This window comes from Urocitellus parryii, chromosome 6, assembly GCF_045843805.1.
Source record: "Urocitellus parryii isolate mUroPar1 chromosome 6, mUroPar1.hap1, whole genome shotgun sequence".
NCBI lineage: Eukaryota > Metazoa > Chordata > Mammalia > Rodentia > Sciuridae > Urocitellus > Urocitellus parryii.
In genome coordinates, this window is record NC_135536.1 from 193,780,413 (window position 1) to 193,797,953 (window position 17,541).

Below are 17,541 nucleotides of genomic sequence, written 5' to 3' on the forward strand. Positions count from 1 at the left end.
CTCCTCTCCTGGGTCCTTCCTGGTACACGTCCTCTCCTCACGGATCCCAGGTTCCAGGCTCTTCGTGCCGAGGGACTTGGAGGAACCCTGGCCCGACTCCCGCCCCGTCACACAGGTCCCGGCACCCACTCAGCATGACCTGAAATCTCATCCTTGCTCTGGGTACTTCCTGTCTCTGCCTCCGGGGGGCTCCATGGGGGCGGGGGGCTGTCCTGGCAGCCCCAGGGCCTAGGACGGAGTTGGGGGCCCAGAAGTTCCTGGATAAACGTTTGTTGAGCATTGGTCGAGGCTGGGACCAGGGCTCCTGGCTGGAGATTTCTTCCCGCCCGTGCACAGAGCCTCTCCTCCAGCCAGTTCGGCTCCGGCCCTCGTCCATCGCTTCCAGGTCGGCTCGTGCTCGCTGCCCGTGGCGAGGGGCGGCCCCACCGTGACCCGGGGCTGCGGGAGGGAGCGGCCTTTATCATGGGGGGCGACTAGGTGACACTGTCACATTCACAGTCGCTCTGCAGCCTTCGGGGAGTGAAGCCTCCGTCTCACCCTCCACCCAAAAGAGCAAGACAAACCTTAGCAGAGGGAGAAGGAGCAGGAGAGATCTCACCATGAGCGAGGGACCATTGGCTGAGTGTTTCTTCCTAGTCTGGAGCCGCCGCCGGGAGGGGAAACACTCCAAAAAGAGAGGGAGGGGGTCACGATGTCGCAGGAGAAAATACAGCGGGCTCCTGACCTGGAGTCTGGAGAGTCCGTCCCCCACCCGCCTCTGACCACCTGACAGCAGCTGGCGGGGCAGACACACAGGGGACTCGCGGGTCTCCCCCCCCACAGCCCTCTCCTCTCCTGGATCAGGGGTGGCCGGTGAGTCCGCCGTCTCTCAGAGCCATTAGAAGCGAAGCTGCCGATCCCAGGCCGAGCCTCCCGACGCTCCAACAGAAACCCCACCTGCTAAGGCCAGGCCCTGACACAGGGCCACCTCTGGACCCGACGCATCTGTGACCCCGACACTCGCCGTGTGCCGGGGACTGCAGTGCTGAACATTCCAGAAATGCTGACTCTGGGGTCCTGGCCTGGGAGCAGTCAGAAGGGCCGGGGGGCTCCACAGCGTCCAGGTGGGCAGAGTCACCTGGCCAGGGAGGAGGCTCCCTGGGGCCTTTAAGGGAAAGATTTGTCTCTCGATGCCAGGAGCCTGGGATAAAGAGACATGTGGTCCCCTTCACAGTTGGCAGCCATGTTGTGACCAAGAGGGACAGTGACTTGTGAATGAAACCACAGAAGCGCATTGGCAAAGCAGAGAGGCTGATGGGGCCTAGGTGCTCCTGATGCCCACCCCCAACCCCCTCTGCCACTGAGAGAACAGTCTCCAGCCGGGGAGGCTGTGCACTGGGGGTTTCAGCTGCCCACAGCCTATAGCAAACTAATCCATGCGATTTCTTTCAAAGCCCTCTCTGAGGCCCCGACACCCACCCTCCCTCTTCCCAAGCCCCACACCCTTCCTCTCTGCACTAACCCGCCGCGCCCCATGGGCTGTTTTGTGTCCATGTGCGTCTCCCCAACCAGCCCCTGGTCCACTGAGAACAAGGTCTCTTCATCGATTCCCTCCCTAGCCAGGACCCTATGCTGAGTAGGTGCTTTGTAGGTGCTCAGGAGGTGTATCAATACCCCAGTCCCTGGCCCCGGGCCTCCTGAGCATGGCACAAACGGGTATTTTATTGTAGTTCCTTGTAAAACTAGATTGATGGGTAAGATGCATTTTTTTTTAAGGAACTCAGTAGTAAGGTATAAACTGCTCTGTTAGACAACACCACAGGACTTTGATGGCAGTAACGACGGGTTTTAAGACGTTTTATTTCATTGTGACAAACTACACGTCCGTGAAAGTCCCATCAGTCTTTTTCCCAGTTGATGGTTTTTGAAGATGCAGTAATCTCCTCTCTGTGATGGAAATCCTTGGTCTACCTTCACCTCACTTTAGCAGATGCAGGACCAACCTTCAGGACAAGTGGCGGCCACCCTTGGTCTCCCACATGTCCAAGGAGGGCCTGCAGCACTCTGCAGCCATTCAGTCTCCAACTGTGGGGGCTGCCCATCCTCACCAGCAATGCACCCGGCCATTAGAGTCGAGTCCAGGCCCCAGGCCGGGCCTTGAAAGCAGAAAGCTAAAACTGCCCCAGGCAAACGTGGAGGCGGGATTTCCAGGAAGGAGACTTGTTTGGGTGTAAACTGAAAGGCTAGTGTCCCGGGGACCTTCAGCAGAGGGGCCCTGAGCCTGCGGCCTGGCTCCATCCTGGCTCCGTCCTGGCTCCAACACCTTCAACATGAGGTGGGTAGACCACTGTCCCCTGCCCACCCACCCCACTTTTGTTCCCTTTCCAGTGAGAGACCACAGCAGCCTGGCTGCCTACTTGGGCCTCTGGTGCTTCTGCAGACCCGACCCTGAGACTCTCAACATTGCCACCTGGCTACAGGCCAAGCATCCATGACATGAGCAACTGCCACCGGGCAGACGGAACCTGGGTCTCGCTCAGAGTCCGGGGAGCAGCGAGCTCTGTGCGCTTCACGCCGCCAGAGAGGAGCGCGAAGATGGAGCAGCCGCTAAGAAGGGACCGGCCTGAGCCCGGCGGGTCAGGACAGAACTCGGGGCTGCTGCCTCACAGTTATCCCTTCTCCCTGCCCAGTGCCCTTGCTGCCCAGTCACCAAGGAGGGTCACCTGCCAAACCAGGAGGGCTCTTTCTGTCACTCACCAGCAGGCAGTGGCCCCAGGGACCAGAGAGGGGCCAGACTCTGTCCTCACAAAGACCCTGGCTGTGGGGGACCAGCTGTCCACGGCCAGTGCGTGTAGAGTCCTGGTCCGGGCAGCAGGAAGCCCTGAGCCCCAGCTGGAAGACCCCGAGGAGCCAGCCAGGGAGGGCTGGAGCTGAGCCCCCAGGCTGCGCAGCTGTGGAGAGAAGGGAGGAGGGAGGTGGAGGAGCAGCCCCCTGGAGCCAGAGACCAGACCCTAGCTGGCGGGAGTGAGGAGGGGGCTCTGGCGGGCAGAGTGGACCGCGAGAAGCAGACAGGGTCCCGGAAACCAGACGGCAGAGGCCTGAGACTCAACCTGTGAGGGTATTTCACGTTTTAAAGATGAGATTTTTATTTTTAGATTTACTTTAAAAGCAAACTTGATGTACTTGACTCTAGAGAGGCTCTAAGGGCAGGTGGGCGGGATGGCCTGGGGAGGCCTAGGCCCAGCAGCCCGCTCTTGGCTCAGAAGGGAAGCCACGGCAGGAGCCAAGCCAGGTTAGAACCAAACAGAAACGTTGCCCCTGGAGGGCTGGGGGACCCAGGGAGGACCAGCTGCTAGCCCCGTGTCTCTGGGCCAGGTCAGGAAGGTGACCCAACATGGTGCCCGCCACCTGGATCCTTCCCCAGGGGAGCAGGAGCCGTCGGTGCCTGCACGTAGCCCTGGAACCCCAGCGGGCTCAGACCCACGTCCACCTGCCAACATCCGCCTCTCTCTGCCCCGACACGTGGCGGGCAGGCAGTGCCAGGGGATCCACACCCGCTCTGGCAAACCCAGGGTGCTCCTGGAGTCGCTGTCTTGATACCCCAGCTCCCCGGCCCCGGGCCCCGGGCCTCCTCGGTCACGTGTGACTGGCTCCAGGCGCAGGCTCTCTGCCGCTGGCCCTGTGGCAGCCAGCCCAGCGCCACACCCTCACTGGCACCCGCCCTCCCCAGCTCACTTCCCGAGGCCTGCGGGAGCATCTCCCCAGAAGCCACTTGCTCTCAAGTTCTCCCGGAGCAGCCCAAACCAATGCAGCAGCATTGGCGAGGTCCGTGCCCGTCCCGACCCGGGGTCAGACCCCACATCTGAGCAGAGGCCTGCCGCCAAGCTGGACTGTGAGGACCAGATTCGAAGTCAGCTCCGGGAGGGGCAGTGCCCCACGGAATGAGTCCAGATGGGACTCATCACCCGGAGGGAGACCGGAACGGAGTCCATCAGAGCCGCGGCTGGCAGAGCTCACGGGCTCCTGCCACGGAACGTGGGCTTGAGCCAGGCCAGGGTGTGCCCAGGGAACAGGATGGGGCACAGCCACGGTTGTCAGGGAGGAGACTGGAAGGGGGTCTGCCTCATCAGGAATTGGGAAGAAAAATAACCAGGACGGTGTAATGGAGTGACCTGGGGAGAGCAGCTAATGACTGACCGCGATAGACAATCGGAGCCACAGGAGCAGGACCCGGAGGGGCATCCGCCCAGTCTCAGGTGCGCTGAGCGCGAGCTGCCCTTAAAACATCCAGGTGGAGACGCCAAGACACCTGTGGGCGTGGGGGACCCCACCTCGGGAGCTCGAGAGGCCCCGTGTCTGCGCGCCGTGGACTGGAACAGGGAGTGAGGGGTGTGGTGGACGTGGTAATAAAATGCCCTGAACATCTCCCTTGAAGACGTCCTCACAGTACTGTTACTGGTGGCCTTTGGACACTCGAGTGGCTTGCCTCTCGGGGCTGTAAATCATGCCGCTATGGGCGCGAGTCTGCTCGTGGCTCCCGGAGGCCCTGCTTTCGATTCCCGGGTCTGTTCCCCAGGCGGAGCCGCTGGGGCACAGGGTACTCCTCCCGACCTGCGCCCGGGCTCCAGTCTCTCCACCTCGGTGCCCACACTTGTTATTTTCTGGGTTTTGATAGTAACCATCCTAATGGGCGCTCGTTGGTTCAGAGGCTTTTAGATTACAGAGGTCACGGAGGTGCAGGGCAGCAGGGGACCGTGCCCCACCCTGATGAGCCAGGGGTGACCGTGGGAGGGTTTACGTCGGCGTCCGCCCAGGACCCGGATCCGTTGGGCATGCGCTTGGCCACAAGTAACGGTACTGTGAGGACATCGGCTGCTCTGCTAATGACAGTCTGGGAGACGGGTGGAAGTCCAGGTGACAGGGACATCACCCCTCCTGGCCCTACGTCGACTGTCTTCAACGCCAGGCTCTGAGCACGCAGGACTTCGTGCCGAGCAACAGGAGACCAGGCAGGGCCTCCTCCTTCCCAGGCTCCAGCCTTTTGACAGGAAGAAAACGGCGTCCCCGAAGCTGCCAGCAGAGATTCCCCCACATCTCACAGGCAAGGACCAGCCTGTGTCCACGCAGGTGACCGCACCTGGGGCTCTTCTTGAAGAAGAGATCGCGGGGTCCACCCACAGCGTTTCGACCCCGCAGCCCTGAGTGCGACCCCAGGAGGGTACTTGCACCAAGCTCCCAGGTGAGGCCGGGGCTGCGGTCCGGGGACCACATTTTGAGAAGCACTGGCCTAAGGGATCGTAACCCTAACCCCCCTGAGCTGGTCCACAGCCCCCCAAACAAAACAAGGTTTCTAGGACAGACGGAAAAGGGACGAGACGTGGCAAGAACCAGAACTTCCTGCGGCCAACTGTCCGCCGAGCTCATGGATTCTCTTCACTTCCTGGATTCTAAGGCCAAGGGCAGGGGTCATGGAAGTCACCTGTGGGACCCTGGGGTCTGAGAGAGTTCCGGGGCCTGGGTCGCAACTTTCAAGAGGTTTGTTCAGTGGGTCGATGTGTGCACGTGTCATCCCAGACGGCCAAGGCTGCCACAGGCTCTGGCCACCGACCAGAGCTCCCCGGAGCCCACAGAGGCAGGGGGACTCGAGGCACAGAGCAGTCCCTTCTCCACCAGGTTCAGATGGCAGCAGCCGGGTCGCCCGCTCTGATGTGACCTCCCGCTCACAGGATGAGACCTCAGCCTGGGGGCCACAGGAGCCAGGCCTGTCGGGAGCTTTGCCTCTATCTGCGCCCAGGCCGAGGCAGACGGCCCGTGGCCACGGGTCCCAAATAGTTCCTGCCGAACGACCCTCTGTGGCGTGGCTCCTGCCGAAGCCCAAGGAACAAGCCCTGGAGTCGGCGACTGTCTCACAGACACCTCCGACTGAGAAGCCGGCAGCCCGACCTGTCTGTCTGTGTGAACCCGCGGAACGCGGCCACCAGCAGCCTGCGCGTCACGTCCTCCTATCCACAGGAAGCCTTTAGAAGGCTCCGGGCGTGGAAGAGATGAATGAAGGGAGAGCCGCTCGGCGCAGAGCGGAGCCTTTTGTTGTAAACTCCCCCATTCGATCCACGGAATTATCCTGGAGGGAACAAAGCGGAGGGAGATTTGGGTACCCATTTTGGGGGAGGGGGGTACCAGGGATTGAACTCAGGGGCACTCCATCACGGAGACACATCCCCAGCCCGGTTTCATATTTTATTTTATGGGATTACAGGTGAGTACATTTTATAGATGAGGATACAGAGGTTCAGAGAATGAACCAGGCCCAAGGTCATGCAGTCAGAAACCAGAAGCCAAGGCCACATCTGCAGGCCGTGGGCCCGTGGGTGGATTTACCTGACCTGCTGTTGATGAAGACGCAGATTTCCTCTGCTTCGCTCTGAGGAGTCGGTGAGAAGGGCACCACGCCTGTTCCACGGCCACATCTGACACCAGAACTAGTTCCCTCGGGCTCACGGCCTCAACCAGCACTGGGCCTCCGGGAGGCCAGGGCTGGGGAGGCTGGGCTGTTTGCCTCCAGGTCCTGTCTTGGGGAGGCTGGTGAACATTCTGAGCTCCCCGCCACCTTCTCTGACTTTTGGTTCCCTGAACATAACAGGGGTCTAAGGATGGGGGTTAAACGGGAAGCACCCAGTGCCCCCCCATCCCCTGCCCCCACTGACCTCAAGCATGGGTCAGCAGGCGCTTGCCTTGTGCCACCATGGCCCTCACGACACCTGCTCACGTCCCTAGGATGAGCCCTACCTCTCCAGGCCGGTTTCAGGAGACAGATGTCCGAGGTCCTCTGCAGCGGGGGCAGAATGACCCCAGCAGGCGCCTGGCGATCAGACCTGCCCACGAGAGACAGGACCTGAACAGAGCCACATGCTCCGGCTGCACCTGAGGGGTCCGAACTTCCGGAAAACACCGTGGCAAGGACGTGGGTTCCCTCAGGGCACAGCGAGAGCCATGGGCATCTGTCCAGCTCCAGAGGGGCTTGTGTTGCCGGAGCAGCCGGCCACGGGCAGCGGTCTTCCTGTGTGCCTGCTGGAGTCCGACCCCCCCACGGCTTAGGAACCGCTTTAAACCAACCCCTGTCCCGCTCCAAGCAGCCAGGTGTGTCTGTGGTGGGCAGTCCATTCCTGGCACACAGGACATTAGCTGCCACACATCCTGCTCTCCAAGGCCAGCGGAACCGGGGGACGGCCTGGCTCATCCCACAGGCCTCGGCCGCCGTCTTGGTGGGCAGCCCAGCCCTGTGGGCACCAGCGCCTGCCAGAGTGCAGACGACCGGATCTAAGCACAAAAGATGAGTCACCCGTGAGCAAGCACAGGGCGAGGGTGGGCCTGGGTGCCAAGCAGGGGACAGGTCTGTGACGGACGGACGGGAAGCCACCTGCAGGCCCGTCCTGCATGGCAAGGCAAGGCCACATTGCAAGGACGACGGGAACTGACTCTGGGGCCCAGCGGGCCAGCCTAGGATCCGACAGGACCAGTCAGCCCAGCCTCCCCATCGGCTCAGGGCTGGAGCCTGGGCGCCTGGTCTGCTGTTTCTGCCTCCCTGGGTGACCTCAGGCCTGGTGCTCTGCCACTCTGAGAAGTGACCCCTGGTGCCTGGCTCTGGGCCAGGCCAGGGTCATGCTGGATGTGGGCTGGGAGGGCCCAGGGCTCCTGCTGCAGGTGGAAATGGGGACTGTGCCCCCCCCACTTTCCCCTCTAGAACTCTCCATAGCTGGATGGGCTCTGGAGGCCGGGCCTGGGCCCTCTCCCACCACACCTGCAGGCCCTGGGCATGTACTCCAGGGCCAGCGAGGTCCTCAGCCCCCTTGGGCACCCGGATGCCCCTCTCCTGCTTCCCTCCCACGCAGCAGCCAGGTGGTCCGAGGAGCACCTTACACAGGCAATGACCCCCGACTGAATTGCAGTGGTGGTGGCCCACTTGGGGACTCTAAATATCATTTGATGGTGCCTCTAAAGTGGGAGACATGATTCTATTTTACATACATTATTCCTCAATCAAATTTCTGTTTTGTTTTGTTAACTACCCACGCCAGACCCATGGTTGACCCACGAAATCAGAATCTCTAGTTTGGATCCAGGCTGAGGGCCTGGCTCTGCTCTGTCTCTTTCCACCTCCACCATCCACCAAGGGAAGAGGAAGGACCCCTGCTGGGTGCATGGGTTTCCTAGGGCTGTCGTGACAATGAGGGCAACTGGTGGCTTGAAGCAACAGCAATGGCTTCTCGGGTTTCTGGCCATCTGAAGGCCCCACACCTCTTCCAGCTTGCGAGGGCTGCCGGGAGCCCGTGGCATTCCTTGGCCTGTGGCCACGCAACTCTGGTCTCCGCCTCCAACACCACGGGCCCCTCCCCACGGGCCTCTGTGGCCCTTGTTTTGTCCTCCTCTAAGGACACCAGCCCTTGGATCAGGGCCCACTCTAACCCAAGTGTCACCTCGTCCGAATCCCTTCCTTCTGCAAAGACCCTCCTTCCAAATGAGCTCACACCCCACCTCTCTGGGTTGACATGAATTTGAATCTGGGGCACACCAGTCCCCCCAGCATGGTGGGAGTGGGAACTGAGGGGTCTCCTAAGACCCAGCTGAGAGGCACAGCCTCCTCCCGTGGGCCCCGGGGTCACCACCCTCCAGGGGCCACCAGGAGGCTGTGCAGGTGGGTGAGGCTGACCTGTCCACTGCCTAGGGTAAGTACCAGCTTTGGAGACTCCCCGGGAATCCCAGGCTGAGGGTGGAGGGTGGGGACGAGGAGAAGCCCGAGGTCCAGTCCTGTCCCCTAGCCAGCTTCCCAGGAAAGAACCCCACATTGCTACTCTTCACCTGACAGCCCCCCAAGACTGCTCCCAGCTTGGTTCCAAATTTGCAAGACAGGCGGAGAGAACGGGGATTAATGATCCTCTCTAAAAATAATGACTCACAGCCCAGCTCAGGGCCACCAAGGGCAGCACTGTGTATCAATCCACCCATTTCCACCATGACCTCCTGGGGACCCCCTTTTCCGGGTAAGGAAACTGGGGGTGGGGGAAGTAAAGGACTTGCCCAGGGTTCCCGTGGTGGCGGGTGGGGGCCTGACACTTGAGCACCAGGCTCTGGCCCCCGTCGGTGCCCTGAGCCAGGGCTCAGCCAAACGCCGCCCACGAGCCAGACCCAAACCACCTGGTCTGCTTGCGCTCAGTCCCTGAGCTAAGAATGGCTCTTCCGTTGCTAAAGGGTTGTTAAAAACAGAAGAAGATGCAGCAAAGACCATATGTGCCCAGAATGCTAAACCTAGTCACTCCCTGCCAACCTCCACCCAGATCATGACACCAGGCAGCCAATCACACCCCAGCGGCCCCCGCCAGACGCGCTGGGGGATGCGGAGGCCGGAGGCAAGTCTGCACCCCCAGAGGTGTAAGACAGACGACAGGACGGCAAACCACACCAGTCCCCGCTCGGGCTGTGACCCTGCCAAAGCCAAACACAGCACCAGGTGACATGTCCCCAGGCTCAGCAAATAGGACAGGGACAGACCCGTGAAATAAGCCAGTTGAGGGGTTGCTATTCTGAGAGCCCTGCTTTAAAAAAAAAAAAGCTTAAGAGAAAAAGGAGGGGGGAGATTTCTTTGGCTCACATAACTGGAAAATCTTATTATTAACTGTCTGGCTTCAGGTACAGCTTGAACAAGGTGTTCACACGTGTTCCTGTTTCCGTGCTACAGAATAAGTTCCCTCAAACTTAGCAGATGAAATCAACCCAAGGTACCACCTCACAGTTCCCAAGGGTCTGTCCATGGGCCCTCGGCTCAGGCCACAGCAGGCTGAAATCAAGGCCTTGGCTGAAAGTGGCCGTGGTTGTAATCGTGGCTGAGACTCAGGACACTTTTCCAAGCTCGCTGTCGGTTGAAAGAATTCCGTTCCTATGGCTGTAGGACAAAGATTCTGCCTGCTGGCTCTCGGTCAGGCAGGGGCTGCTCCCTGCTATGTGGCCTTGGTCCTAAGACGGCTGTTGGCCCTCATAAAGCCAGCTTGAGAATCTGATTCTAAGCTGAGTCAGCCCATCTGGGGCCCTCTGCCTGATTAGGTCAGGCCCAACGAAGACAAACCTCCCTCTGGATGAATTCACAGTTAACTGATTCAGGGCCTCAGAATCCCTTATCACGGGAGTGAACTCCGAGCCTCACAGTCCTGCCCACACCCAGGGGAAGGGGCTTTGCAAGGGAGGCTGGTGCCATCTGGAATCCTTCCGGGCCCAGCATGGCCTCTGGAGTCTTCTCGATTATCACCAAGTTCAAACCCTGGGAGGAAAGCTGCGCTGAATCAATAGCTTAAATGAAAATCCTAGGCCTGATCCTCATTGGCCCCCAAGGATCATGTGCCCAGGCCCCACCAATCACCAGTCAGAGTGCAGAATGCGGGGACTGGCCCGGCCTGAGTCCCATGCCCAAACCTTGAGCGAGGGGTCAAAGCTATCCACCAGAAGCGCCAGGACTGAAAATAGGGTACAGACTGTTTCCCAAAGGAAAGGGGATGCCTGCCATGAACACTGGCCCCCCAACTCCTGACCCCCCACGCACAAGCCTGAGCTCTGGGTAGAGGCCTGGTTTTATTTGCAGTTAAATGCGATCTTCACGTCCAAATCTCCAACGCTGTTCTTGGTTCCCTGACTCATTTTTATTTGCAACTTTAGCTGAGAAGCCCCTGCTCCTGTGTCCTTATCTACGGACACCAGTGCTGGTCACGCTTCACTTACAGACACACAGGCTGGCGCTCCCATCACTGGTACCTGCCAGCACAGCCCGAGAGGAGCCCGCGTGGGCTGTGCCGGGGCTGTGCCTGGGCCACTCTCCTCCACAGGGAGGAGCGTGTCTGTCCACCCACGGCAGCTGCCAGGGCTCGGCCCTTGGTGAGCCTCCCAGGACTGGTCTCCGGGGAGAGAAGCAAAACATTGAACCACAAGCCTCTGCCCCATCAGCCCAGATGCCTGCTGTAAACAGCCCGAATCTCTTCCAGGCCAAACGCTGACCTGGCTGGTCCCTCCCAAGGCAGCGTGTGGCCGTGGTCTGGCCGCACCAGCGCTCCCCAGAAGTTCTCTGGGGCATTCTGCATGGAGACCAGCTCAATGGGGGCCTGTGAGCGGCCAGTGGTGCTTAAAAGCCACAGGCCTCGAGCCAGCCGATGCCACATTCATCACAAGTGCCCCAGGAAGGCTGGTGGGAGTGGACTGGGCACTGCTCTAAGCGCTCTGTGAATAGAACCATTAAGGGGAGAAGGGGCACTAAGAGCTGGTGTCCTGATATCTCAGACGCGGGGTGCGTTGCCTTTTTCTATGTCCTAGAAACAGCCACAGGAGATGGGAACTATCGTCCTCGGCCCCATTTGTCAGGGGAGTTTGAGGGACACAGGCCCACGGCGACACACAGTTGTGTTTAGCCCCAGGCAGCACTGGGGCTAAACTGTGTGGGTTGTCTCTAAACACTGGGGACCAAGCCACGCCCATCCACCATCTCTTCTGCTTGAAAACATCACCGACAGGCTGTGCACGCGTTCACTCCACACACGTCTGTGGAACGCTGTGTGCCGGACAGTGTCCTGGGCACTGAAGTCACAGTGATAACAGCCCCAGCCCCTGTCCTCCTGCAGCGAGTGGTGGACAGGGGAAATAGACAGTTTAGGCCACAGACATAAATAAAAATGGATCTCAGCCAGCAGCCTCTCTGAGGAGGACCCTAAGGTGGGGAAGAAGGTGGACCCAGGAAGCATCTCCAGGCACCACAACATTGAGCTGAAACCTAAATGATGACAAAGTAAAACCTGGAGAAAGAGTCTTCCATGGAGAGGGCATGGCGAGGGCAAAGGCCCTGAGGCAGGAAGAGGTTTGAAGAACAAAGAGAAGGATCCCTCCGTGGCTCTATTAGTGGAGCCCACTGAGGGGTGATTATGGAATCCCTGTTAATTTCCTGAGGTGCAACAGTGATGGAGAGGTCATCTGGGGAAGCAACATATTCTCAGGAGATGCCCGCCCAGGGCCTCAGGGGTGATGCGTCATAATGTCTGCAACCTCCTCTCGAGTGGCTCAGCGACAGGAGCCCACGCGGCGGCATATCAACACCTGCACACTCCGGTGGAGAGCAGCCGTGCGGCCCCTGGGCTGTCCTCTCAACCTCTCCACTGGGAATTTTCAAAATGTAAAGAGAAGCAAGTGGGCAGGGAGAGGAGCCGGGCAGCAGAGTCCAGATTTCCACGTACCAGAGCGGGGTTGGAGCCCAGGGGCGTGTGGCCTGGTTTGCTTTGGCTTTGGAGGGCCACCCGCCCTGGCTCCGTCCTCCAGCTTCACGGGCCTCGGGAGAGTCTCCCTGGGCCGGGCAAGCTCTTCCGGTTCTGACCTAACGAACGCTCCCCGGGCACCTTCCATAGCCTGGCACGCTCTCCCGTGCCCATTTCACCTTCCTTAATCTCACCTCAAGCACGTGACAACATATAATGTCCTTGTCACCATCTCCATCCTTAAGGTGAGGAAACCGAGGCCGGGTGGTCAGTGGGGTCTCCAGCCGGTGCTGGCCGAGCTCAGGTGGGTTAGCTTGGCCCTGGAGCGGCACCTGTCATCCTTTGTCTCTCACCAAGTCGCCACCGTCATGAATCATAATCGATGAATTATAACCAAAGCTCAGAAAGCCATTGTGGAGCAGGACATGCTGTCCCCGAGAGAGCCCTAGATTGAGTCACACTCTTGGCCAGTGGATCCCGGTCTACCCTTTAAGAAAACAAAGGTCTGCCCGCTCCACCTTGTCACGGTGGCCTGGCCGTGCTGCCCGGGGGTCGTTACTCATCTGAATACCCAGGCAGCACCCAGCTCCTGGGCATCCCGTTGGTCACGAGGTCACAGATGGAAACCTTCCTGCCTGTTTATCCAAAAGAGAACCACTGGTCTATCATTCAGCAAGAGGACAAATAGCCACTGTCATCGGCGGTCTTTGAACTGTGTCTTCACTGGTGACAACCACAGTCTGTCCTGGTGAGAAGTCAGAATGAACACCCCCCGCTCCTGGAGAGGGCTCATAGCAGCCCCAGGAGACGGCAATTATATCCGTTTATAATTCCCCTCCCTCCCAAACCAACCCTTGATTCATAAATGTGCACTCTTAGGAGTCAGGCGTTAGAATAAATTAGACTATACAATTATGTGTAATTAAAGGGGAAAATGGGTACCGCGCTGCAGAGATGAGCCGTGTTTTGCCGAAGTAAATCACGTGCGTGTCCACAAGCTGGCCCCACGGAGGCGGCGTGAAACACAATTAGTGTTCTTCTGATTTAATGGGGGTTTACGGAGCTGGTTTTCATTATCACAGTATCTCAAGACACATAAACAGTCTTCCTCTACTGACATCGAATTCCCACTGACAGGACAGCTTGGGTCTAACCGAAAATTCTGCAGGATTAACCACAAGTTTATGTCATCATGGATGAGACAGGAATTTGTATTTTAAAACCCGTGCAAAACCGTCTGTGCTCAGGAGCTGGGGAGTTTGACACCACGCCCCCCGAGAGTGACTGCGGGCCCCTCTGCTCTTGGAGAAGCACGTTCCAGCCAAGCCCTGTGCATTATTAAAGCCACCTGTGCCCCAGTCCTGAGGCTTGCCGGCCCAAGCCTCCTGCCTGCAGCTCTGGTCCTACTTTTAACGTTCCTCCTTGACACGCCAATTTGTTTAAGACATGTTAAAAGGTTGCATTTTACGACCCCATAAAATCCCAACCACCCCAGCCCAGATCCAGCCAGAGGAACACACAACCAGACAGCTTCAGCCTCGGGCTGGAGACGCAGAAACACACCAGGAGTTGTGTTTCACTGTCCCGTGGAGCCACGGAAGACACAGCCACTGGCTCTGCCAGGTAGGTGGGACCCCAGGGCTCCTGCTCACGGCCGCCAAGGGACACACAGAGGGGAGACCAGGCGTGGAGGTGTTGGGAGAAAGGCCCCCACCAGCTAAGCCAGCAGTGGGGATGGGGAGCTCGGAAGGCCTGACTGGGTCCTCCAGAGAGGACAATGGGGGGGGGGGGGTCAGCGACACAAGGGACTCAGGGAAAGCCACCCCAGACAGTGTGGTTGGAGGCAGAGGGACTGGAGACTCAGGGTCCTGAGCACTGTGCTCAGCCCACCCAGGCCAGGCTGGGACATCCAGCCCCCAGGCCCCCACATCTCCAGGAAGACCCCGAGACCCCGAGTGGGGCCAGCTGTCCCCAACTGACTAAAAGGGATGGCAACATCAGGCTGAGGCCCGGACCCGGAGGACTGTGGGGTCTTGGGGAATTGTGGAAGGTACGTGGCCAGAGGACACTTTGCAGGTCCTCTGACCCCATGGCGTATGAGCGGGCGAGTCCTCGTGAAACGCAGACCATGGCCCCTGCCTGCGACAAACCCTCCTACGGGAAGGCCCACACCTTCCAGACCTGTCCCCTCCTCCCAAGGAAGGACAAGGGGCAAAACCCAGACGTCACTTCAGGTCTTTTCATAGCAACAGGGGAAGCGATGCACATCTAAGGAGGAGCAAGACACCGTCAGCACACACACAGCCCACACAGCATGGCCAGGCGTGGTTCTGAACTTCTTGGTGGTAGAAATCCCCCCACCTCTAGAACAGTCTCCAGAGCAGGGCAGCCCTACCCCAGCTCCCTCCCCTCCCACCCTGGGGCCCCTGGAGCTCTGAGGACTTGTTAGAAATGACCGCTCCTGTTGGGTTCCAAAGCCAGGCTCAGCCTCCAAAGGGCTGAGATCCACCTGTCAACTCTGTGACTGCGGACAAGACCCATGACCTTTCTGGCTGCTCCAAACGGACATGTGCCATAAAGAGAAAACACGCCCGGGGATTTACCAGAATAAGAAAAAAATGCAAAATATCTCATGAATTTTTTTTACATTGAATACATGTTGAAGACCCCTGGACACTCAAGGTTAAAGAAACTACATGATTGAAACCAATTTCACCTGTTTCTTTTGATTTTCTAATGCCATTACTAGAGATTTCCAAATTACATCCGAGGCCTGCCACATACATCTCCTGGACAGCACTGAGGCCAAGGTGTCCCCTTCTGCAGAGATGAGGCAGAAGGGGAGGGGTCTCCATAGGTTTGGGTCCACGGAAGTGAAGAAGCTCAGCCAGGCATCTTCCCAGGCAGGCGGTGGACAGGTCAGTGGCCTCTGTGGGGCTAGCACCTGATTTAGAAAAGCAAGTTCAAGATTTTTCTGATTCATTTAGACTCGAGATTGAACTGGAATGACCAAGGGACACTCTGGGAAGGGGACTAGAGCCCCTAAGCTAGCCAGGACACCCTGTTTGAATTTCAGATAAACTTAAGAGAACTTGCCAGCATTAATAGGCCCCACAGAGGTCATTTATTCGTATTTGCTTAATCTGAAAACACTAACTCAAAAGATAATACCAGGGCAAGGAGGTGTTCAGTGGGAAGATAACAACAGCCGAGGGTTTAAGCACATAATTCTGGGTTCAAATTCTGGGTCCACGGCTAGTATGACCTTGGGCCAGTCACCTAACCTCTGTGATTTGGTCTGCACATCTGTGAAATGGGTATAACCACACTGAAGAAGACCACAGGGTGCAGGCACGTTCCTCCTGCCTACAAGTGCTGTTTCCCCACCAGGGTCGGTTTCCCCCTCGCAGCTCAGCCCCAAGTCTTGCGGCGACTGGTTGGGTGGGCTGCTCTTCGCCCACCCTGCAGCCCCTGGCCCCTCCTGTCCGGCGAGACCATGGGGACGGGAAAGCGCGGCAGACAGCGCCACCTTGAGTGGAGTCCTCGGCTTTCGCGGGAAGCCCGTTTCTTCTTTCTTTTCTATTCTCGGGCCATCTCTGAGCCACGCTGCTGTGTTCACTTGGGCTCAAGTTAATTTCCGGGAGAGCTTCCGAGGCGCGTGGGAAGGTCCGGGCGCGTGGGTAGTTCTCCCTGCGATCCCGCTTGGGGCTCGGCCTGGAGCCGGCTTCTCCAATGGCACATGTGTGTAGTTAGAGGCGAGCGCAGGGCTTTGAGCAAAAGCAGTCGGGTGTTTGCAGACCGGGGCGAGCCCTTGTGAAAACAGATAAAAGAAAACATTTATTAACGTGTCATTACGAGGGGAGCGCCTGGCCGGGCTGTCGCACGCCCCAGGACACTTGGCTCCTTCCAGCTCCGAGGGAGGAGAAAAAGGAAGCAGAAAGGGGGCAAGGATCTCTCCGTTCCCAGCCAAGTGGCCTGATCGATGGCCCTCCGACTTGATTACGATGTTTGATTTATTAGAAATGCCCCTCGTCTGTGTGGTTGGCGCGTACACACACACACACACACACGCACGCACGGCTCTGGCTCGCGTCCCTCCCTCGTTTCCAGCTCCTGGGCGAATCCCACATCTGTTTCAACTCTCCGCCGAGGGCGAGCAGGAGCGAGTGTGTGTCGGTGAGTGTGCGTCTGTGTCCCAGCGAGGGTGCGCGCTCGGCGGCGGGAGCGCGGCCAGCCGAGTCCGGAGGCAGCGGAGGCCGGGAGCCGCGGGACCCCCGCTCCGCGCCGGCTGCCCGGTCCGAAGCCGGACTTCGCGGCGAGGGCCGTGCGCTGGGGGCCGCAGGGCCGGATCGGCGGGCCGTGCGTCCCCGAGCTAGAAGGTAAAGCGCTCGCTCTCCAGGGGCGTGGGGAGGCCGCCGCGTGTCCCCCGGCCCCGCCGCTCCCGCTCCGGCCTGGCGCCCCCGCCCCGGCGCGCGCCCGCCTCCCCCGCGCCGCGGCCGGCAGGCGGGCAGGCGGGGGCCGGCCGTGCCGTGCCCAGGGCGGGCTCGGGCCGCGCGGTCGGCCGGGCCGGGGCGATTCGGAGCGGCCGGGCGGGGCGCGGAGACGGACTTTGGCGAGGGCGGTGCGCCGGGCGGGGGCCGGGGCGGGGAGAGGCGGAGGAGGAGCGCGGCTCTCGCCGGGGATGCAGCAGCGGCGGCGGCGGCAGCGGCGCGGAGTCCCCTGCGCCCCGCGGCCCGGCTGGGCTGCAGCAGAGGCGGAGCGCCCCACTCCGGGTGAGGCCCCGGCCGAGCGCGCGGGTGAGTGAGCGGGCGCGGGGCAGGGCGGGCCGGGCTGCGGGCGGCGCGGGCTTCTGCAGCCGGAGCCTCACCCGGGCGAGCATGGCCGCGAGCGCCGCCCAGGTGAGCCGCGCCGGCCCCGGCCGCCCTGCTCCGGCCCCAGCGCTACGCGGAGGTGGGACCCGGCGGGCTGGCGGGAGGCTCCGGCGCCGGCGGGCCGCAGGGGGGTGACCTGGTTGACCCCGCCGGCGGGCTGGGCGTGCAGGCCAGGATTTCCCGCCGTGCCCCTGACCCGTGGACGCGCCACTCCGAGCCCTGGTGGCTCGGGGGGAAAGCGCGCTGGGGCCCACCGGCCGCTGGGGCACGGCCTCGTTGACCCCTCTGGGTTTAGACTCAAAAGATCGACTAGAAGCCAGCGCACATGGGGCTTGTCCGGGCAGGACCCGAAAAAGCAGTGGAAGGGATCTTCAGAGTGAGTCGCGGATATCGAAAGGACAAACAAGATTGAA

The 17,541-nt window shown here is 60.0% G+C and overlaps 1 protein-coding gene across 3 annotated transcripts in view; it reads left to right on the top strand.

Moving 5' to 3' along the window:
- Positions 1 to 16,420: 16,420 nt before the first annotated feature.
- Sulf2 (sulfatase 2) overlaps positions 16,421 to 17,541 on the top strand; it is a 78,923-nt gene continuing 77,802 nt past the window's right edge. The window contains exon 1 of one of the 3 annotated variants that reach the window (XM_077799487.1): positions 16,421 to 16,433. The gene's annotated coding sequence lies outside the window, so the exon portion shown is untranslated. Of the gene's footprint in view, positions 16,434 to 16,520; positions 16,637 to 16,976; positions 17,054 to 17,541 lie in introns of those variants that run through there. The other 2 variants (XM_026390962.2, XM_026390961.2) reach the window with 2 other exon arrangements.